The 23,646-nt window shown below is 44.2% G+C and overlaps 1 long non-coding RNA gene across 1 annotated transcript in view; it reads left to right on the top strand.

Moving 5' to 3' along the window:
• LOC132679297 (uncharacterized) overlaps positions 1-23,646 on the top strand; it is a 72,951-nt gene that overhangs the window by 5,207 nt on the left and 44,098 nt on the right. Inside the window, exon 2 of the long non-coding RNA XR_009610065.3 lies at positions 11,641-11,755. This is a non-coding gene — a long non-coding RNA (uncharacterized LOC132679297). The remainder of the gene's footprint in view (positions 1-11,640; positions 11,756-23,646) is intronic.

Genomic DNA, 23,646 nt, shown 5'->3' with positions numbered 1-23,646 from the left:
TTGTGAGAATTTGTTTTCTCACAAAAGGTTAAACAGCTCTTTCACATGAACTGCTTCAGTTTCTAAATGCATAAACCATAATAAATGTTAAACATTAGAGAAAAAAGATCATGGGACAGAATTTGACGATTAGCTCTTTCTGGCTGTGGAAGCACCATGATACTCAACTTCATTTTGGAATAAGGTAAACTTTTTCTCATTACTTAGTTTAAGGATTTACTGGACACCAGCATCTTGAGAAAAATCATCTGTGGCTGGTTCATTTCTGTGCTGTTCCAATCCAGCTTTTGGGCTCCATGGCTTGTCCAGCCCTCAGCTGAGCTAATGACAAATGCTCATATCAGGGATGCATCATTATTAACCTTAGGAACAAGCTGAGCCATGTTACTTTCTTACCTCTTCCTTTGTTCCGTTATCTCCTTCCATTCCTTCTCCTTGTATATTTAAGAGCAAAACAAGTGTTTGAAAGTTAAAGGGCACAATATCTTTCAAAGCCAGTCAACTGTATGAAAGAAACAAGGGAAATCTTACATATTTGGATTAAATTTATAGTCCACTGCTATGAAGAAGGCACTCAATGCTCATTACTCCCAACCAGAGTTAATTTTATCTTTAGAATGACTTTACTTTTCTTAGTTAAGTTCCCTTTTAAAAAGCCAGTCTTCTCCTAGATAATGATTATTCTAGTAAATTCATTATAATCCATGAGGTCTGGGAAAGTGAAGCAAAGATTAATGTGCCTGTGTATCTTTAATCCCTGGTCTAAGATCATTGTTGAGGTTCAGGGTCTTGGAAAAATTTAGCCTTATTACTGTTTAAGGATCTGACAGCCAGCTGTCTCTGTACTTTTAACAGATCAATTCATTCATTTTTTCAAATGAGCTTTTCCAAAATGCTTCTGTGCAGTGCCAAGAATATACTTCTCATATTTAAATTTAAGGCTGATATATTGGATTTCTTTTCTTAGTCAATTATTTTTGTTTTTTCCGATTCATTCTGTATCTCAATTCCTTCCAACTTATTGCTGTTTTATCATGAGGGCTGTGAATGTGGCTAATAGAAAATAGTGGATAATTTTAAAAGTAATGAAATTTACCTTTGAATATGGGTATATATGATGTTTTAGAAATTCGTAACATTCCAAGGAACATGTTAGAGCCATCCTCACAGGATTTGTTCCAGTGGGGATTACAGGTGGTCATTCAGATCCTCAGTTCCTGTCCCACTGTGGAGAGAGACGGAAAGACAGAACTCTTAGCACAAGGCAACCTGCTAAGTAAACATTTATGTTTCTGGCTCAGCATTTTCCTGAGTTGGTGAGTAGGGAAGAAGTTAGGTATTATTATGTTGAGTGCCTCTTACCGAGTCTCTTGGTTTGCATGGGAGAGAAAATGAAAGACAGAAGAGTGGTGTTTAGGATAGATTTTATTGCTCTTTTATAAGAATCTGACAAGAGTAGACTGGTTCGCAGTGGGGGTATCCTCGCACATAAGTAAGAGTGAATTGTCTAATATAGAGTCTAAATGGTAGCAACCACTTATTCCATTGAATTTGAACTGTAACAGGTTTGGTTTAAGGTTATTCCCAATGTAACCGGTCAGTGGAAGTTACTATAAGAATATACAATCCACAAAGATAGTACCCAATGGATATTATACACCAGGAAGGAAGCCTTACTGTCATCGAGGACCCAACGGACCATTTAAGTCCAGTCCCTGATATAATAGATGGTGGAATGTGGGGCCAGAGAGGGCTATGTCAACCTCTTGGTTGGGTGCAGTCAGGAATTCCTTGAGAAAGTAGTAAACAAAGATGGTTGTCTTTCCAACACAGATGATTTGATATTCAGATCTCATACTATTGGGCCTTCCACTGAGAAACATTTGGAACCCGTTGTCTGTGGTAAGGCCAGAAGTGTGAGCATCTCACAACACTGGATCTGAAATCCTTGTGAAAAATCATGAGGAGGAGGGATGGGGTTATGGGGCTTTGGAGGGTGACGTGGAGCCCCTGGATGGGAACCCAGGTCGCCATTCAGCACCCAGGAGCTCCAAGCATCTGCTCACTTGGGGCTACTCCAAGTGACATTTTTGAAGTAATCCATCCTGAGCGAAATGCTCCCTGTATCTTTTTAGATAGTAACTGAAGTCTTTTTTCGGTGGCACTCCCCCCCCCCCCCCCAGGAATTTAGACCTCTTTGTGTGTATCCCTGCCTATCTGCCCAATCCCTTAGGTTGGTTTCCTCTCAGCTTCTGCGATGAAAATGTGCAGAGATCGCAACCAAAGACCTGCAAAGCAGTTTGGAAATGTTTATTCGTTAGTGAACCCTTAGTGTCTCCCATGACTGCTGCAACTTCTGTTGGTACAGATGGCAAAGGGCTGGCTCCTGAGTGTGTCTTCCTGAGGCCATAGAGCAGGAAGATGACAATCAAGTCACCTCTTATCATGCTGCCCACTTGCTCCTCTGCATAGAGCCCCAGTGCCAAAAATCTAGTTCATTCCAAATATCCCCAGGCACAGTCTTCATGTAGGTGGTACATATTCCAAGACCCAGCATCTGGATGCCTGAGACCAGGGTATTGCTGCGTGGATGGACTTCAGCCACTCCAGATGGGGTTTATGTTCAGGAAGTATGGGACCCCCGCAGAGCCTTCAGAATGAAGGAGGAAATAAGAGACAGAAAAGAGATAGATATCATGGCCCTGGCAGCACAGAGAGGGCTTTATGTACATGTTCTTACAGGATTTGGCTAAACATCGTGTACGGTTTATGTGAAAGTGGGAAGCCCTGTAATCCCTGTCCCTGAAGCACCATAGAAGTATTGCAACAGAAAGGCCAGCCAGCCTTGGGGCTTGGCAGTGGCTCTCTCCAGCACTCAGTTTGGTCCAAAGTGCTGCCATTACCATTTGGATGTAGCTCCCTGTAATGTGCAAAGGCTACCAGGAAAATGCTTGCAGTCACAAATGCTGCCATCACAGGACACGGAAAGACAACCACGTATCTTTGTAGGAGGCCATCATGGCTCGCATTTACCTCCCTTGTTTGAGGCAGAATCCAGAGAGGGTAGAGAGAGGAGAGGAGGGGGTAAGAGGCAATAAGGCAATTTTTGCCAGTGAAGCCAGGAAGCTCAGGTAAACGCACCCCTTCTTTGTCGTTTTGGGTCTTCAGGGTGATCGGCTGAGGCCGAGGAGTCTTTGGGGGCGAACCCAAGTTAGCTTGTGTGTGTGTCTGGCCTTGAGGAAAGGAGAGAGCAAGGCAGAAAAACAAAAATGGGAAGTGGTTGCTTGGAGCTGAGTTTGGCTTAGGGTTTTGAACTCCGTTTGAGCCTTTGGGCTCCAAGCAAAACTCAAGGGGGAACGAAAGCCACAGGAACCCAAACAAGGCTAAGGCTTGGCAGGAAGCCCTTTGTGGGGCCGAGGGCTTTTCACACAGCTCTGCCTATGCCGGCCTTTCGGTGGTGGGTCCACCTTCCACCACTAATAGCGTTTCTTTGGGCTCGTGTGAACCAGTCATTGAATGTATTCAGTCAGGACTTCAGTTTTCCCAGAAGTAGAACCCCTCTTTGACACCTAAGACCGTGTCCTTGGCTGGCAAGTTATTTACCCCGTAGCCCAGCCAGGCAAGGAAATGATGTTTTTGTGAAGCAATTCACCCTGGGGTTGAAGAGATGCGGGGGGTTGTAAAAGGAAAATATGAGCAGAGATTTGGAGCTGAGACTTAGACTCTGATGGGTGAGCCCCCTGCCCACCTCCCCCCCCCCCTTCTCTATAATAGTCCTAGAAAAACAGAGGTGATGTCGTCATAGCAGCTGCTGATGGCCTGACAGACAGTTTCCGCAGCGCTACATGAGGCCCTTTGGTGTCCCTGTCAGGAGATTGGCGGCTGAATGACACCAATGAGGCCAGGCCTGTATTCCCTCTGGGAATGCCGCCCTAATTGATAGACAGAAGGCAAAGAGAAGGATTGTTTTTGAACCTGAAAAGAATCCCCTTTTTTTCTCCCTAAAGCTCATGCCCCCACTCTCCACAGCTCTATTTTCCCCTCCCCCCGACACTTTTTTTTAAAGGTGTTTTGTTCCCGAGCAGTTACAGGGCTTAATGGAACCGAATGACTTTTACCCTTCACAATCTGTCAGTCAAAAGCCCGACTCCAGGACTGTTAAATAAAGTCCTTTCAGAGGCAGACAGGAGAGGAATGTGTCAGTCAGGCAACAGACCCTGTTGTGTTTTAATCTGTCAGAGGGGTGATGGGGGAGGGCAGCGGGCCCCAGGCAGGGCACATTCCCAGCAGCCGTTAAGAGGCCTTGACAAATCCAGGTGTGGAGCCAAAATGTCACCCAATCACCCACATTCTTGAGGTGTGGGCTCAGAGCCCCCAGGCACTCGGGTGTGCAATCAACTATGAGATGTTTGGGCAAACTTTCAGCACAGGCTTCAGACTAAGCATTTTTAACATAAAACCAACCACTAAGTGCTGGGTATCGGTACAAGGCATGGCTTTCAAATTAATATCCCGCTTAGCCGCGAGCCCTGCAGACAGTAATCCTGCAACTGAAGGGCCTTCACGTAGACTCCAATTCCAAACCAATTTTGCAGAGCCACTTTCGTTTTTTTCTAATACTTTCCCTTCACATTATATGACAATCCATTAATCTTGCCCATTAACTTAAAATTGCTGGGCAATTTTTTTTTTTTCTTTGAGAGCTCTGAACAGTTGCTTTTGTTCAGTATGGATTCAGAGCTTTCCATAATAAAAAATGTCTACCGTTAGACATACTAATGATCTATTCCTTATGTTTCAGTGACATTTCCTTTAAGGGATTAAAAAAAAAAGTTGGAAGAGGATGAGGGTAGAATGGAAATGGGGCAGAAGTGGTGGGGAAGTTAATATTTAAACAAACAGGGCTTGTTCTTATCAGAATGCTCCAAAGTACCAGTGCAGATATTTCTACAAAGGCCAAAGGCCTGAGTGTTAGGGCAGGAAAGCCACCCACCGACCCGGACAAGTGGCTTGCTCATGGCGGAGGGGTCGGCGGGACAGGAGATCCGCAGTGTCTCAACTCTGAGGGTTGTTTTGGCTCAGGGGTACATGTGGGCATATTATTTATTACTTGCTTGCTTTTTTCCCTCTCTTTGGGAGACTTTGCACAAAACAAAGGAATTCCTCCCCATTCCCTGGTTGTCTTTCCTTCCGTATGCCATCTTCCACCTCCCAATGCACAACTCCCAAGATACACAGAATGAGCAGAAAATGACGTCTCTCCTCTTTTTCCCCTTTTCACCCCATGCCCAGAGCCAGGTATCGGGGTGTCCACCTCCTAGCCATCCCTGGGGCCATTGTTGATACTTGTGTGTGTTCATTGTGTGATGAGAAATCCCCCCACCCTCTTCTCTCCTTCCATCCCTCTCTAGCCAAAACAGAGAGGCTGTGTTTTCTTCTATCCGTGCATTCGGGCCTCTAAGGGTAAGCCGATTTTCGACGAATTAAAGTAAGACGTGAAAGGCCTCTGGCCTGGGCTGATAAACTGTCATGTTGAAGTAGTTCTAAACATGGTTAAAACAAATGTGGCACACTTCATGTTACTGGAGCTAAACATTTGCCAAAGAAATGGATGTTCAGCATTTTGCTACAATATATAAGCCTGGAGACTCAAAACAGGCGAAACCGGAACTGATTAACAGCAAAGCAAACCAGCTTATTTCTGCATTAGGGTGGAGAACCGCACTTCTCCCGAGTCCACTGATAAAGTTCTGGAAGCTAATCTCAGAATCTATTGCTCCTCTGCAGTTTACATGGCGCTGAGTTAGATTGGAGGCCCAGAGGAAACTTCACGGGAGCAATCTTCCTCTAGAATATTAATGAAGTCTTCAACTTCAGCCCTAGAAATATGTGCACTGAGGCTTCTCGAGTTCATCCTTCACCGATTATTAATGATCTGCCACCCTTAGAAAAAAAGCCATTTCTCGGCTCCCTTTCTGCCTGCCTTCCTTTCCCTCCACCTAAAACAAACATTGCATCTGGGGCACTGCTGGAAACACAGGGGCCTTCTTCACAAGGGAAACAGTTTTCCTTTATGCCTGAAATGCCAACGGATACCGTGGCTTCTGTTTTTAACATTAATGGCTACACAAAAACTTGCAAGCAAACCCCTACAGCTGATAGAAATGCTTCTTGAAATGGCAGTGTGTGCTCTAGTGGGAAAGAGAAACCTCTAGATAAAGCCCTCGTCCCTCCAAATTCTCTGTAGGTGGCAGTCAGAAAGCTGCTCTGGCTAAAACACAAATAAACACACAGACGAACAAATAAACAAAAATAAACCCCAATCCTACTTGTTTATCTGGCAGTCCCCAAGTTCAGTGAAAGCCCAGTGAGGAGCAGTTTCTCATCCGTCCTGGGCCATGTCTACAGCTGTGGATGGAGACAGGCAGAGCCTGTTGGTAAGTCACGCCCTGGGGCAGTGTGGTGACACTCTCAGCGTTGGACTGGTGGTGCCCACATATGACCCAAATCTCCTGTCCCCTCACTTGCAAAAGGAGCCCGTCCTTCGGTTTGTTGGTGGCTGGACAGAGCAGTCACATATTGGCCATAACATTTCTCAGCCTTCACACTTAAACGATTCTTATGAAACCTACATCCGGCTAAGTTTTCATTCGTGATGACACAGTTTCCTTCCTAGAGTTGTACATGGAAGCAACTGGAAGCCGCATTTGAAGGTGGTTGAAAAGTCCCGCTATTTTAATATTCAGCAACTTCAGTTAGAGCAATAACGTGCTCTTGGAGTTTCATCTGAAGATGTCAAAACCAGATTACCAAAAAGCCTGAGGAGCTGTCTCCATGGGCAGAGCCTGGGGAAGTGAGACACAAGTTTGCAAATCAGTACGTCAGTGACTCGGGATTGGCAACAGACTCAGAAACTTGGCCACCGCTTGTCCAGTTCATTTGTTACCAGTTCTTACATGATTTCTTTCTTTCTTTCTTTCTTTCTTTCTTTCTTTTTTCTTTCTTTCTTTCTTTTTTCTTTCTTTCTTTTTTTTAAGTTTTATTTATTTTGAGAGAGAGAGGGGAGGGGCAGAGGGAGAGAAAGAGAGAGAGAGAGAGAGAGAGAGAGAGAGGCTTCATTCACACTGTCAGTGCAGAGCCCAATGTGGGGCTCGAACTCATGAACCATGAGATCGTGATCTGAGCTGAAATCAGGAGTCAGACGTTTAACTGACTGAGCCGCCCAGGCGCCCCAGTTCTTATGTGACTTCTAGTCAAATCAGATCATCTTTATCATCAATTATTTGAAAATAATAATTTTAGTAATGTTTATTAATTGTAATATGTTGATTAGACATTATATCATGGTGTAACAGTAATAATATATGCTGGACGCACTCCACCTACATTCTCTATGCTTATCCTACTTACACCACAAAGACACCTGTTTGGGGGCGGTGTTTACAGCAATTAAGGGAATGACCTCTGGTGACAAACCGTGTGCTTTCAAACACGGGTACTGCCAGTTACCGCGTGTGATCCTCATCTATAAAACAGGGGTGATAATGGCACGCACTTCACAGGGCTTTTGTGTAACTAAATGAGTTCACATGTGGAAAGCCTCTAGAACTGTGCCTGGCACGTCCTAAGTGCCGTGTAAGTGCTGTTACTTGTTATTGTTTGGTTCCACTGTGTGCAGCCGGCATTAATCACTCAAGACGTGGTTTCCACCAATGGGAACAGCGTTTTTTTTCCTCCCCATGACTTATTCATTCCCAAACTGGAAGCCTGGGTGCCCTGCTCTCCGAGGGCTAGCATTCTTTATCAACAACAACAGGCACTGGCCTGACCGTTGACCACTATCCATCCTCCAACTGTTCTGTTGGTGTATAAAACAGCTCCAAAATGGCGGCAGTGAATTTCTTGTGAGAAAGTGGTTTTTTAAAAAATTTTTTTAAATTTTTTAAATTATTTTTGAGAGAGAGAGACAGAGAGAGAGAGAGATAGAGAGAGAGAGAGACAGAGAATGCAAGTGAGGGAGGGGCAGAGAGAGAGGGAGACACAGAATCTGGAAGCAGGCTCCAGACTCTGAGCTGTCAGCACAGAGCCTGATGCAGGGCTCGAACTCGATAACTCCAAGATCGTGACCTGAGCTGAAGTTGGACGCTTAACGCACTGAGCCAGCCAGGCGCCCCAGGAAGTGGTTTTGGAAAAGCTTCTGGGGAAAACTCCCTTGTGAGCAGACAACCTTGAAGGGACAGCCATTCCCCCAGAGTCATGCTCAATGAATCCCCTGTGCCGCGATCCCTAGAAGCGGCTGAAAACTTCTGAGGAGCCACAGGATGGCACCTTGTTCTCTGGATCCCTGTGTGTTCTTCTCACTGTGCAGTCTCAGAAGTGCTGGGCCCGGCCCTTGAGGCCATATTCTTTCAAGATGTTTGACCCTGGCCATTAAACCTGTCTTGGTTCTCCCCCAGGCTGCCCTTGATCTATACTGTTTAGTGCCATGGCAGGATATTAAAGTGGCACCCTCTGTTAAGAAAATAGTCTTGAAACTAGAGAAGATCTCTTAACAGGGCACACAGCAGAGCGTGGTTGCTTAGTAAGGGTATTCTTGAAAGCCAAAACCCCTTCCTTGGCCCGCCCTGGGGTGTTCTCAGACCATCTTGCATAGTGGATGAAGTCACACCCTTTGGGCTGCAAAGCACACACGACTTCTGCCAGGACACTGTGCCTGCTGTCTCCTAACTGCGACCAGATCTGCCACTCGCCTTTCAGAAAGACAGCTAAACTTGCCAGGCGTGGCCCGCTGGCCTGTTTAATTGAAAGACCAGACCACGCTGAATTTAATCCAGCTCAATTCAACAAATATTCATTGAACACCTCTATAGGCCTTTAATCACTTATTTTCTTTCCTATCAATAAATCGCTGGGTACATATTGCCATGAAACAAGAACATCTGCAGAACCAGACTATTTTAACGTCATTTTCTGATAACCTTGGTCCTCCCCAAATGAATTCAGAAGAGCCTGTGTTTTTTGGCTCATTCTAGAAATGGAATGTGGCTTGCCCTCTAGCTCTCACCTCTTGCAGGTTCACCTAGGTGTGGTAGGTTTGGACTGGTGTCCATACACAGCTTTGTTTGGTTTGGGGTAAAGTAAGGGGCGCTTGAGTTTGAACCTTGACCAGGTCTGACCTGGTCACAGGATAGTCTATAGCCCCTTCCTCCCAACAGGAAGCAAGCTATGGATCCATCCTGTTCTTAGGGGGGCAGGAGGAGTGGGGGAGGGTGGCACTGTCCAAATTAGAGTAAGTGGTGAGCTGGTCTTTCAGCCTCATGAACACCAACTTTGTAATAAGGACCTAGTTCGTTAATCAGCAAATGAAGTGTTTTGGAGCTCACGGGCAGGATGGTGGGGGCACTTGAGGACGAATGAGCGAGACAATACTGGACATCGTAGTTTTGTCTGCCTCTCTTCTCCTTCCGCTGGGAAATTTCTTCATCTCTATCCTAGGTGTTTCCACTGGATTGTTTGTTAATAATAGAGCCTCATCCCTGGCTGTCTTAGGCAGTTAGTGCTGCTGTAACACAGTGTCATAGACTGAATGGCTTTAAGGCAACAAAAATTTATTTCTCACAGTTCTGGAGGCAGGAAGTCTGGAATCAGGTGCCAGCGCAGTTGGGTTCTGGTGAGAACCCTCTCCAGGTTGTAGACTGCCGACCTGTATCCTCACATGGCAGAGAACAGAGACGAGCAAGCTCTTTTGTGATCTTTATAAGGGCACTGACCTCATTCAGGAGGGCTCTGTCTTCACAAACTCCTCTCATCCTAATTACCTTCCAAAGGCTTCCCTCCCCAACACTGCCACACTGGGAGGCGGGTATCAAGATATGAGTTTTGGGGGTACGCAGATATTCAGTCCATGATGCTGACCCTGGGAGTAGACCCATGACCTAGGCTTCGGCCAAATCCAATCTTTCTCTCACAGGGATTGGGCCCAGCCTTGGGCATACGGCCTAAGTAAGGTCAATCATATCCTTCCATGGGAGCTGGTATATGGGCACTGGGACAGATTTAGGGCCTCTTGCTTTTGTGTGTAGAGAAAGCCTGTGATAAGAGAATGAGGCCAGTATACAATATACAAACGAAGATAGGTAAGCAGAACAAAGAGATGGAAAGAGAGAGAGAAAGAAAAAAAGGACATTGTTATTATTTGAGTTCCCGTGCCTGAAAAAACCCCAACCTTTAACTTCCTAGTTTATGAGCCACTAAATCTACTTTTCCGTGTAAGGTTGTTTACATTGGGTTTCTTTCACTTTTGATGGAAAGGTGCCTGACTAACATATAGGGTTTAGGGACCAATAGTACATACAAGGTTTAGCTATTCCTCAACTAATGACTTGGCTTTGGCAATCTCTTAACTGATCTACATACCTCTTTCCTCACTTGTAAGTGGAGTTAAGTGTGGCTACAGTGGAGGGCACACAGTGCCTCTTAGGAAATGTATGTGGAATAGTAGGAATAATGTATGTGGAAAGTAGCTAGTAATATAGGGATAGTATTGGGTTTAATCCTATGAAACTTCCAATATATGATCATGTTTGGTCCTATAAAAGAAGCAGCTTCGTGTGATTAAACTGCTAGCAGATTTCGTTTACTGAGCAAGTAGAACCCCATTGTCAGTTAACATTGATTGTGAGGACCTACTATGCACAGGCTTTGTGCTAGAGGCTGTGGGGGAATTAAAGGTGGAGAATACAAGGTCCCTGTTCTCAGGGAGACCACAGCCAGTGAGGGACACACAACTTACTAAGAAACCATTGCTAAAGTGTTGGCCTCACCCTAGAAACTATTGAAAAAGTCTAGTGTTGGCTTTTTTTTTTTTTTTTTTAAGATTTCATCTTTATCAGTGAAATGTGTCTCGTACAATCTGAGAAGGATGTAGATAGTGTCAAACTGAAAGAAGAACTAGAACCCCTCCTTTTGCAACTTCTCTCTTTGAATCCCTTTGGAACTGTCACTCGTCAGCCCAAAAGAGTCAAGGATCAAGGAAAATGCTGAACACAAGATGCCTTTTCAGTCATCTCTGTGCCGATTCACCCTGTCTGCATGAGAATTTTCGCCTTTTGTCCCTTTTGTCTGGGAAAGAACCAACTTAAACTCTTATCTGTGCTGGCTCAAATCCCCAATTTACATCAAGCAGAGGCTGAAGAATAATAATGGGACACAGCCAACGAATAATGCAAATATTGCTATGACTTTAACCCACACGTGACTGGGTTGTCCCACGATGTGGCATTTGAGATGCGTTTTTATGCCCATATTTCTTGCTGTAGATTTCTCGACATGGTGCAGCAGTCTGGTGTGACGGCTGATTCTAAATACCTCAGTTTCAGGATGTTTGTCCATCAATTCTCCTGCACATAATGTGTACTTAAGACAGAGCCAGAGCCTTGCAATTTGCCCAGATCAGGCTGGCTGCTGATCTCATGTAGGAAAAGAATCACCCACGGAGAGCACGGTTCTTACCCTTCTCTGAGCGGCCATTTGGTTAGCTTTCCTTTGCTGACTCACTGGGGCCTGAGGACTTCTTCCTAGGAAGGGAGTCCTTCTCAGCTTTGAGTAAACAGCATTCTCTTCTTTTTTTCTTTATTTTAGGTCCTGTTTCCTCCTTTTACTTAAAAACGTCACCTTCGTGTGAAATAACCTGCTATTTTGCCAAACCGGTCTGTCAGTATAAGGAAGCCTGGGAATGCCTTAGGGGACCTATAGAGTAAGTGCTCTAATATATGTACGATGGGCTGAAGGTAAAAATGCGTGTGGGAAAAGCCATAGTCACTAGCATGCAACCCTGATGTTTGGGTTTATCTTTTGTAAATAAGAGAGATGTTCTTCTTCTACGCGTACATAAACACAACAGTTTAGTGTAACCCAAACTGTGCTGTGCGGCCTCAGAGCTCTTGTGGCTTTGCCAAAGCCTCATGCTCGTGTACACACATTTCACACGGGGCCCTTCCCGTTGCTAAAGGAGCTCGAGTCACTTTTTTGTGAATGTTCTGTGATTGGCAGGAAGGCTGGCTGTTGTAAGTATCATATTGTTCCGTGGTAGAGAATATATTTTATTGCTAGTTCAATAGCATTTCACAGTTATTAAGCCAGAGTCATTGTCTCTGCAAGCTCCCGAAGGCTCAGAAACTTTGGGGCACAGGCAAAAAAAACCCACACATGCTCAAAACCTGTCAGTTATCCCCATTGTCCCACTGTGGCTGTCATACTCTGCCTGTGGTGTTTAAAATGTTTGGGGGGAAATGTTGAGAAAGTGGATTTCTAAGCATATCATGTATAGCCATTTTTTTCATAAATAAGAATTTATCAGAAATCACATTTGTTTTGCAATGCTTGAAAATAAAAACAGTTGAAAAATGGCACACCTATATTATTACAACTGCAGATTAAAGCAGGTAGATTTAAAAAAAATGCTTGCAGCATTAGCAGATAAGGCCAATTTTCTCAAAAACTCCAAGATCAATGCCTGCCTGAAACCATGGCTATGCCCAAGTAAAAGGATCCAAGCAGGAGATGGATGGATGTGATTGGGCGGGGAACACATATATTTCTCTGTAAGTAAGAGCTCCCCCAGCTTATCTAGCAGATAATGAAAATATCCCGGGTGGATGACCTTGTACAATTGGCAGGTGTTAGGTGACAACTGAGAGCTTTGCCAGGAGAAAAAGGCAGCCCCCTTGGACAAATCTACGAGCTCCCGTGAGGAGACAGTGTGGGATCTTGGCTGTTTCTGTAGGGCAAATGTGACATCCCAACAGGAGCACATTGTCTTATGTGGGTCACCCCCGGTAAGAAGCACTTAGGATCTTCCACAAACACCCAACTTCCTGGAAATTTGATTAACATTTTGTTATTTTTCCTGACAGCGCTGAGCCGGTTCCTGCAAATTTTGCCCTCTTCAGCTCTTTGTGTACTTTCTGTATTGTTTTCTTTTTCTTCTTTAGACCAGAGTTTGTGAGGCCCCGAGGACCACACCGACACTGCAGTCGGTGGATGTTCAGTTAATCTTCTGCCGAAAGGAAAATGTATTCTTATTTCTCTTCAAGTGCCCGTGGCAACAACAGGGTGTGGGCAGAAACTTGTGTTTATCTAAACGAGAACAGAATAGCTATGACCTCTCTTAGCACTTCTGGCCAGCTCTTCTCTAATGATGCCACTCTATGGCTGGTTTCTAATATTTTTCTAGAAGTAATTGCAACTTTAAAGGAACATACTCTGTTCCCTGTTTAGAGGAACATGCCTGGGAGGAGATATACCCAAATGGTAGATGGTTATCTTTAGGGGGTTAAGGTCATTTTTTTTCTTTTTTTTAAATGTGTTTCTGTATATTCTGAATTAGTACTTACACTAAAAAAAGGCGGTGGGGGGTGGTGGTGGGTATTTTGCCAACAACCCTTTCCACAAGCTTCTCAGTGTTTTGGTGATTTTTAATGAAGTTACTTGTAAAAAGATTGTGTCTCCAAAGAGGATCTGAGTATAAGGGCTTAGTCTGCTACCTACATTAGGACATCACTTTGAATAAGTCAGGGTTCCTCACATAAGATAAGACCAAAACCTACACTGGTAGAAATTATGGCAAGAATCTAATGGCATGACGTATGGAGAAGACTATGATACATGTAAAGTGCTCCTCGGTGGGAGGAGCAACAATAGCAATCATTTGTTTGCAAGGAATCAATGGGGCAAATGTAGACCAAAGAATCTGCAACAAGGGAATGTGCACCCTGGTGACCTGAAACAGACAATATTATACTTCGGTTAGCATGGATGGAAGAACCCTTTCCAGGAGCCTTCCAACTTGTGCAAGCAGTTTAATATTCTTAGTACCAGCTTCCAGCACTGTTTTGTGAAGGGAAAGTGTGTGTGTGTGTGTGTGTGTGCGTGTGTGTGTGTGTGTTGATAACCAAAGTGCCCACATGTAATACACAGGGACATCAAACAACATTTAAAAGTAATCATTGAGGTGCCGGGGTGGTTCAGTTGGTTAAGCATCCAACTCTTTTATTATTATTATTACTACTATTTTTTGAAAACTTTTTTTAATGTTTATTTATTTTTGGGAGAGAGAGGCAGAGTACAAGTGGAGGAGGGGCAGAGAGAGAGAGGGAGATACAGAATTCAAAGCAGACTCCAGGCTCCGAGCTGTCAGCACAAAGCCCGATGCGTGGCTAGGACCACGAAGTGCGAGGTCATGACCTGAGTTGAAGTCAGACGCTTAACCGACTGAGCCACCCAGGCGCCCCTATTATTATTTTTATTATTTATTTATTTTTTGAGTTTTATTTTATTTTATTTTATTTTATTTATTTTTTAATTTACATCCAAGTTAGTTAGCATATAGTGCAATAATGATTTCAGTAGATTCCAGTGAATCATCCCCTATGTATAACACTCAGTGCTCATCACAACAAGTGTCTTCCTTAATGCATCCAGCTCTTGATTTCAGTTCAGGTCATGGTCTCCTGGTTTGTGAGGTCGAGTCCTGCATCTTTGGGCTCTGTGATGACAGCACAAAGCTGCTTGGGATTCTCTCTCTCTCCCTCTCTCTGCTTCTCTTCTAGTCCTGCTCTCTCTCTCTCGAAATAAGTAAACACTTAAAAAAAGGTAATCAATATATAAAACCCCACTACCTGACTGATTCAAGGGGTTTTTAAAGACTGTTTTATGTGGGGCCAGAGGTTTGGTATGCTGTCACAGAAAGGTAAAAATCACTAGAAACAGAAACCAAAAGCAAACAGAAATAACAGCCGTCTCTCACAGAACACCCAGCCAATCTGCTGAATGAAATAGCTCTCTAGTGACCCAACTGCAGTGGTGTTTCCTCGCTGTAAGGAAGAAGTGGAAGACAAGGCACGGCCGTGGTGACGATAAACTGTCTTCTGGGAACAGAGGCATGTTGAAAAACCAGTGCGTATGTGGGAATACCTTGACTGTCCCTGAAAACACTGGACACTCCCCGGTCTTGTCGAAGATGTCCTGTCTGCAAGGGCTCAGAATCATGTTCAACACAGCCCACGTGCTGGAGCGGGGTGCTCATCTCAGGTCTGGACTGTCCAGCAGGGAAGGGGTTACGCGCAAGAGTGATCAAAGATTTAAACTGTCATGTCGACAGTAAGCTGGGGGAACAGGCTATGCGGGGGCCTTAATAAATCTGCCCTTGACTTATGGCCGAACTTCATTCAGCAGAAAATTATTTCTGCAGCATATTGAGTGCCGTGCTCTGATGGAGACAGAAATAAAAGAAAGGTGGAAATGGGGAGAAGAGACTGGAAATTCAATCCACATGTGGTGGGGAGGACTCTTCAGTAAATTCTTTCTCAGATGAAATAAGAAACAGAATGTGTAAGACTCTCAGAATATGGTACATTCCTTTTACTAAAATGTCTTTGGGGAAGAACATGGGCAAGGAGTGATTCTCGGGAAAGACTGATATGGAGGGTGGGGAGGGGGAAAGAGGGAGAAAATCTTAGTGATTTAGACATGATTGTTCATTTATTTGTTAATTGAGTTAGCCAGGCTCTACTGAGTGCTTACTAGGAGTGAGATGTTGGCTATCAAGATGAGCCTCACGTCTTGAGGGGTTCACGGTGAAGGAATTAGATCCACTCTAAATTTGTCCCCTCCATCCCCAAGCTCAGTTCAGTCCAGCGCAATGGAGATGCTCTGCTGTCCAGAGGAGCAAAGTGCTGCAGAATCTTCTCTGAATAAAGTGTGAGAGCACTAGTCAGATTTTAGGTATCACAGAAACATCAGCACATTTTCCCAATTCAACATAAAGAACAGACTTTTCAATAATTTGAAAGGCTGATTAAAAAAAAAAAGACATCTCTCTTTTTTTGATGTTTATTTATTCTTGAGAGAGAGAGACAGAGAGAGAGAATGAGTGGGGGAGGGGCAGAGAGAGAGGGAGATGCAGAACCCGAAGCAGGCTCCAGGCTCTGAGCTGTCAGCACAGAGCCCGACGCGGGGCTCGAACCCACGAATGGTGAGATCATGACCTGAGCGGAAGTCAGACACTTAACTGACCAGGTGTCCCCAGACATCTCTTTCTTAGAGGATATGTGATTTAAATTTTCTTATTGCTTTTCCTTATGACATTTTAGAAAGAGAAGAAAGGCTTAAGATTGGGGGACTCAGTATTTTTCAGGCCAATTCACAAAGGCACAAAGAGTCCTTTCAATACCAGACCAGAGATAATTTGAATTCAGGAGACAGTTTAGGAGGCAAGACTTGTCTTTCTCTATCGGTTTTGAAGCTATTGGGAAACACTCAAGAAGATAATGAAGGCTTTTCCTCTTGTAAATAATTTATTCACTGTTTGTTTGTTTTTGTCTCCCTATACTTTCATTCCCAGAGCTGTAATGAGTTTTAGGAACAGAAGGTGTCAGATATTGGCTTGTTGCTTTTGTTGAGATCTCCAAATTCATGACCCCTCTGGGCATTCTAGGCGCAGATAATATGTAATTTACAGAGATCTGCAGCTTTTGTGTTCTCTTCCCTCCAAGTTTTGGAGCTTTTTGTTCAAAGGGATGATTTGTTTCTTCGTAGTGGAACCAGCCACATTGAGTGGAGGATCTGACACCCGGTGGTATTCCGAGCCTTCGCAGAACCTTGGTAACCATGCTGCACATTTCTGTGAGCTGGGCTTGTGGATTCTTCCTGTCTAGGGAAGGAGAGGGACCAAGGCAGAACCAGCCGGTTGTCTTCAGGAATTAAGGTGAAGGCTCAGGACATGTGTGAAAATAAAGATTTTCATCTGCTAGCGATCACGGTGGTTGGTTGAATCAGAGTAAGGATATGGTGGGCTGAAAGAGGGGAATTATGCTTATATTCCTCTCTCAACACTTCAGAGAACAAGGATACGTTTAGGCCAGGGGTTGTTCCATGGAGGACGGGACTATCACTTAAGGGCTGGGTTAACCGTCCAATGTGCAATACCCAAGGAAAGTTTGTCTCTGGTAAAGAGTGTGTAGGTCCCTGGAGGTAAAACCAATGCAAATGATCTTTTCTGACTTTCCTATCTGTATCGCTATCCCTCTCTCTATCTCCATTTCCATCCCTCTTTCTCTTTTGATGAAAGAGAGTTGGACTCTGAGTGGCCTGAAGGGGCCTGGGGTTCTGGTTGACTCTCTAGATAAATCTGGATACAACCTTGGGGCTGCAGACCTGGATGAACCAACTATTGCCAAGAAGACAGACTGTCAATAAACTTCTCTTGCTGTGTTACATAGGTAGTGATGTATTTTATTATTTGGAGGATGTTACTCATAAACTCAATTTAATATCTTTTTGTGCACGTGTTTTTTAATTTTTTTTTTAAACCTTACTACCTGTTTAGCTATACAAGTAGATTTCATCCTAACAGGGTATCCTGGTGAAGGATATATTACATATGGGTGCACAGAACCTTGTGCTTTGTTTGGCTACCCTGGGTCAGTTATGTTGTCACTCCGTTCCTGGTTTTCCCCATTTGTACAAGAAGAGAATACACCTCTTTTACTCTTGTATGAAGACTGAGATGATCCCCCTCTTCACGTTATCCCTATCAAGAGTTAAAGTTCTCTGTGAAGCTTCTATGGAAGTAATAATAATGATGATTTAACAATTTTTGTCATTATTATTTGGCCACTCTAATTTAGAACCAGGAGCAAAATTGTAGACATGTGATGGTCTCATGAAGAGTGTTAGTTATATGATCTACTTTAATTCACAGTCAATGAATAAATCCAAGTTGTCTCCCTTAGACATCATTTATCTCTTTCTGCCCAAATCCTGCCAGGAGATGTGCCAAACTGAGTTCTTGGAGGAGTTTTCTCTCCCTGCTTAAGAGAGAACTGTTAGACAGCATCTAGCCCAGGGTTCGGGGCAGCTGAAGCCCCCTCGTGCTTCCCTTTATCCTTGGCCAGCCTCTCCTTTTCTTACCTAGGCCAAATTCCTTCTCTTTCCACTTGAATTCAGAGAGTTCATGCTGGACAAAGGGGTTGGAGAACGCAGAGGGACCTTCTGACAAATGTCTTGGTGTGAAGGGTGAGCAGGAGGCGGGAGAAGCTAAAGGGAAAAAAAGTTAGGGAAAGAATGAAAAGGAGGTGTGGGGCATCTGGAGGAGGGTTTGGTTATCAATTCCTTTGAACATTCCTGCTTTGCCAGGCAACAAAGACGACTTGAAGCATGTAAAAGAAAGGAAAGCCCCGGAGCTCAAACAAAGCTGGTAAATTACAAGAGAGAGAGCATCAGGGCAGTGGGTCCTCCAGGACGGAGGGTGGGTGGAAATCCCGCTCCCCCCCCCTCCCCCCCTGCCCCGGCCCCAAACCCATGGCTTGATTCCAACTCAAGAGAAAAGGACAAGAGAAGAATGTGCCTGACTACACTTTTTCCAAACCTTGTTTTTTAGCTTGCTACATCTAAGATTGAAACCTAGCCAAATAATTGCAGGGAAAATATTTGGTTAGGTTTTGAAAGACTGTTTGGAGAAACTGACTAGTTGTAAAACGGAGTATTTGGAATGACTGTCTGGGAAAGATAAACTTAAAAACTGGAAAGGTGAGCCCCGCAGACCTAAGGGAACAAAAAGGCAGAGAGGAGAGCGTGGTGTTTTGCATTTGGGAGGATGAGAGTGAAGGTGTCTATGCAGTCATTTGCCAGGTTTTGAGTTCGGAGTGTTTTTCTTGATGCGGCTTCCAGGAAGGATTACGACCTTAGTCTTTTATGCAAAGTGGTGTCTTATTATAGAAGTAAAAGTAATCGCCTCCAGTTACCGCATCTGAAATCCTGAGCTGTGCTCCAGGGGTCCATCACCCATCTAGTTAACTGTAGAAAATAAAATCGGAGGGAATTTGGCCTTCAGGTTGTAGGGCTGGAAAATGCTTTGAGAGGCCTTCTGGTTGGATTACTTCTAAACCCTCCCTGACAGATGAAAATTTATCTTATTTTTAAATGTTCCCCAGAGGAACAGTGTCCACCGACTCCCTTAGTAACTCATTCCAGTTTTTAACGACCTCCACATTCAGGAAATTCCTTCTCCTGTCTTACCTAAACCTACTCTGCTACAGCTTAAGTCCATTTTCTTTTGACCTACCCCGGAAGAAATGGAGAAAAAAGAGGTCATCCTCTTGCATAAACATCCTTTCACATAATTAAAAATTGTTTGAATCTAGAAAGTTCTGTATCTCCTTTCTTGATCCCATCAAAGCTCCCCCCTTCCTTTAGCCTTCCCTGGGGGGATCCGCCTCCCAGTCTCTTCCCCACCTTTGCTGTAGCCTCAGAACCTTCGTCTGTTGCCTACAGTCTTGGCTGTGGTTGGGGAGAGAAGAAGGAATGAGGTAGTGCAGTCCTTCCCTCATTTCCTTGGGCTGCCTCTGCCAGAGCTGATGTAAGAGACTAAACAGTAGTGATAATGTACAACTTAAACATTGTTCTTGTCCACTTGATATTTGTTTTCAAAATCAAATTTGTCTCATACATCAGGTCTGTGGACATGTATGGGGTACATATCTTAAGGTTTTAGAGAGGCCGAAAAGAAGTATGAGAGTACATGAATACACTATACAAAGACTTGCTCAGTAGAACACAAAGGTAGGTTCAATGGTGGCCCTTAGGTAAGCAAAAATAGACTTTCTCTCATGGACTCCTTCTATTAGGTATATGCACTTCACAAAGCATCCTTTCAGCTCTGCCCAATTTTTATTAGAAATTTTCCATGAGTCAGTTTCCGTTCCTTGTGTGGAACCACTGATCCTTGTGTGGAACCTTGTGTGGAACCTTGTTCTTGGTGATAAAATCTTAAAGCTTTAACTAGATAGGACCATTGCCAGAACTTTACTCAAATGCTACCAGGGCAGGGCGAAGTCTTGCCTTGTTTTCTTGGGCATCAAAGCTGTTGACTAAACAAACTGATGTACCTTTTAGGATTTATTTTTGCTTTAAATGAGATCTAATCTGTTTGTACAGTTTCCAACACTTTTACATATGCGAGGATCAGACAGTCACATAGATGACTTTATTATAACTTGCATTTCTAATTCCTAAAAAATGCTAAGAAAATCTGAAGCATTCTCAGATTTCCCTATAGTTTTCAAAACATGCTTATGAGGGTGTTAAATAGGAAACAGGTGCTTTAAAAAACCCTATTTCTATTTTTATGACTCGTGTGTTTACTCTTACTTGTGCCTTAGCAACAGATCATAGAAGAAGCCAGAGAGAGTTGCTTGTCTGTCATTATGAAGAATGAGTTCATAGAAAATCAGGGGATAGTCTGGTTTGGAGAGGGAGTCCCAGAGCCCTCTAGGACTCCACATGCGGCCTCTGGGACTCCACATATTTATCTGCAGAGAATAAAAAGAGACAAAATCACCATCCTCAGAGAATCTACATTTAGTTTAGTTTTATACATTTATCTCCCACAGGACCTAATAGAGTTGGGGATTTTACCCTTAAAAACGTATGTCTTATTGGGGGCCTGCCTGGGTGGCTCCATTGTTAAGCATCAGCTCAGGTCATGATCTCATGGTTTGTGAGTTTGAGACCCACATTGGGTGAGCTCGTGCCCAGCTTGGGGTAAACGTGAGCCCCACTTCAGGTGAGCCCCGCTTCTCTTTCTCTCTCTCTCTCTGCCTCTCACTCACTTGTGCCCTCCCTGTCTAAAAAAATGTATCCCTTATTTTGTAGCCATTAAGAGTTACTATTTATGAGAAATTTATAATAATATGGAGAATGCTTCCTGGGTTATAATGTTGGAGAAAAGAAAGATACAAAGTTATCTATGTATTCTAAGTTAAAACTAAAAACAGCAATGTAATCATCTTTTTACACACACACACACACACACACACACACACACACAAATAAAGGTTACAATAAATAGGCATACAGAAAAGATGAAAAGAAAATACAACAAAATACTAATGGTGCTTGTCTTTGGGTAGCAGGTTGACAAGCAATTCTTCTGCTTAGTACTTTTCTGCATTTGTCTTTTTTTTTTTTTTTTTTTTGGTAGTAATCACATATTACTTTTAAAATAGAATGACACATGTTCATTAAAAAATTATTCCCTTCAATCTCTAAAGGCTTTAAGATTTTGCAGAGTCTGTCATTAAAACGCACGTGGGATGAGTCAGTTCCTAAGCCACTGTCAGTGAAGACTTGAAAGACAAGCACCTGGGGAAAAGAGGTGATGCTGAGAGGGAGGAGCATGGGAGGGAAACAAAATCAAACTTCAGTAGCAGCACACTTTTCCCACTCCCCAACAGCTATTCTCTGGACAGTCTCAATGTTTTGGGGGGCACAGGTGTTTTTTCACCTGGATATAGAAGGAAGAAATAAACATTTAATAAGTGCATCAGGCATTGTGTATTCCATCCCATTTTATGAGCAAGGAAATTGAGCTTGGAAGCATTTTGGAGTTGCTTAAAGAAAGTCAGAGGTGCGGTCAGGATTCAAATCCAACCCTGCCTGGCTGGACAGAGGTGATCTGCTCTCCCTGAACTTCCAGAAATGCCCCTTAGACCACAGGGGCAGAGGTTCCCAATGTTCTGGAAGGGCTTTAGGTTTGGCAAGTATGTGCCTGGAATGTTCAGAGTAGTCCTAATTTAAAAGAAATTGCATTATTTTTAAGAAAAGCCATTTAAAAAATATGTAACTAAATGTGACTGTAATTTTAGTAGGTTGGTCAGAATACTTTCTTTTTTTATTAAAAAATATTTTTTGGTAATCTTTATTTATTTTTGAGAGAGAGACAGCATGTGAGCAGGGGAAGAGCAGAGAGAGGGAGACCCAGAATCCGAAGCAGGCTCCAGGCTCTGAGCTGCCAGCACAGAGCCTGACATGGGGCTGGAACTCACAAACTGTGAGCTCATGACCTGAGCTGAAGTTGGACGCTCAACCAGCTGAGCCACCCAGGTGCCCCGGTCAGAATACTTTCTATCAATTTAAGCATGAATCAGAAAATTGCTGGAGCGACATTACCAAGATGGTGGCATGAATTATTCCTGACTTTGCTCCCCTTCCCAAGAACAACTAATACCTACTCATGAAGAAGACACTGCTGGGAGAATCCTAGAACATGGGGGTAAGGCTGAAGCACCTTACAGAGATCAAGACAGATGGCATTAGAAGGTTAAGAGGAGAGGCTTCTCATTGACCACATTGCCCCTCCCCCAGGACCACACAGCTCTACACAGAGAGGTACCCCTGAATGTTTGGTTCCTCCTCTGGGAAAAGAGAACCCAGCAGTGGAGGACAGCCAACCTCCCTCAGCATTGTGGGTTGCTTTGAGGAAACGCTTGACTTGATCTCCTACTGTGGGGACTACCCTGCAACCTGCAGGGCCTGGCCACTGGGAATCTGGCTGTGGCAGAGAAGGCGGGGAGGGACTTGCAACAGCGAGCACATGGGTCTCTGCAGACTGGGTTCATGTCTGCAGTGCTCAAGTAGTAACACCACCAGTGGTTTTGGTCATCTGCAGAACCAAGCTGGCAGCTCACACGGACCAGGGAACTTGGTGGAGTGTAGATCTGCTTGATTTGGATCCTCACACGAGGAATTTTGCCAGGCCCGAAGCCCCGTTTGCTCATAGCCGGGCAAGGTGCTGAGTCACAGTCCCGTCCACTATAATGAGTGCCTTCCAGCTCCATCTGACCAGAAGGGCTGGGGACAACTGGTGGAAGTTGTGTGGCCCAGCTAAAAGATGGGCAAGCAAAGCTGATCACCTCCAGAGTAAAGTCAGTACCAAGGGTGGAGTCTTCCCATGCTAAGCACAGATAGGGGGATTAATTCATAGCCAAATTGGAGGGTAGCTCTTTCCCTCCCCAACTGGAAAGCCCGTTTGGGAAATTGAGAGTAGCCTGGAGTACCCAGGCTGGGGGCGGAAACACAGCCATGCCTACTGTGATGAGCACTTTCTGGCCCTATCTGACAAGAAGCGCTGTGAAAATGCCTGCAAGCTGTACGACCCAGTGGTACTCAAGTTGAAAGAAGGGCAGAGATAGCTGATAGTTTGCAGAGCAAAGCCAGTGGTCCTGTTCAGCCAAGGAACTTGGGGTGTGGGTTGGCTTGAGTTAAGACAGTGAAGAGCATTAGTGATTTTAGAGCTGCTTCTCCCGTTGCACCCAGGCAAAGAATCTAATTCATAGCTTCACTCATTGTTGAACACAGTCTTTATCTTGTCTAAACAGGGAACCTAGGTAGAGTGCAGGGGAACCTGCAGAGCCCATTCAGTGGCCTGTGTACAGTGGCACTTCAACAGAGAGCACAACCTGTGGCTTCCCCTGTCTGCAGAGCAAAACTGGTGGTCTCACCTGACTAGGGAATTCAGTGCACGCTCAAGATTGATTCAGGACCTCAAACAATGAGCTGTATAGGTCTTGGGCTCCAGTCTGCTGCTCTGCTGGGGGAAGGAAACTAATTTATAGCCACATCTACTACTGAATATAATACCCAGTCCCAACCATCTAGTATGCCTGACCAGTGAATCCAGGCAACTTCAGAATGCATCCTACAGCGTCACTTGGGTAGGAAAACTCATCTAACTGCCCTCAGCCAGTGGATAAACCCCCATCCCTATCCCTATCCTTAGAGCTTGAACAGTTGCCTTGCCCCCCAAAT

The sequence above is a fragment of the Panthera onca genome, chromosome A2 (genome assembly GCF_046562875.1).
Source record: "Panthera onca isolate mPanOnc1 chromosome A2, mPanOnc1 haplotype 2, whole genome shotgun sequence".
Lineage (NCBI taxonomy): Eukaryota > Metazoa > Chordata > Mammalia > Carnivora > Felidae > Panthera > Panthera onca.
This window is presented reverse-complemented; position numbering and strand designations above follow the sequence as displayed.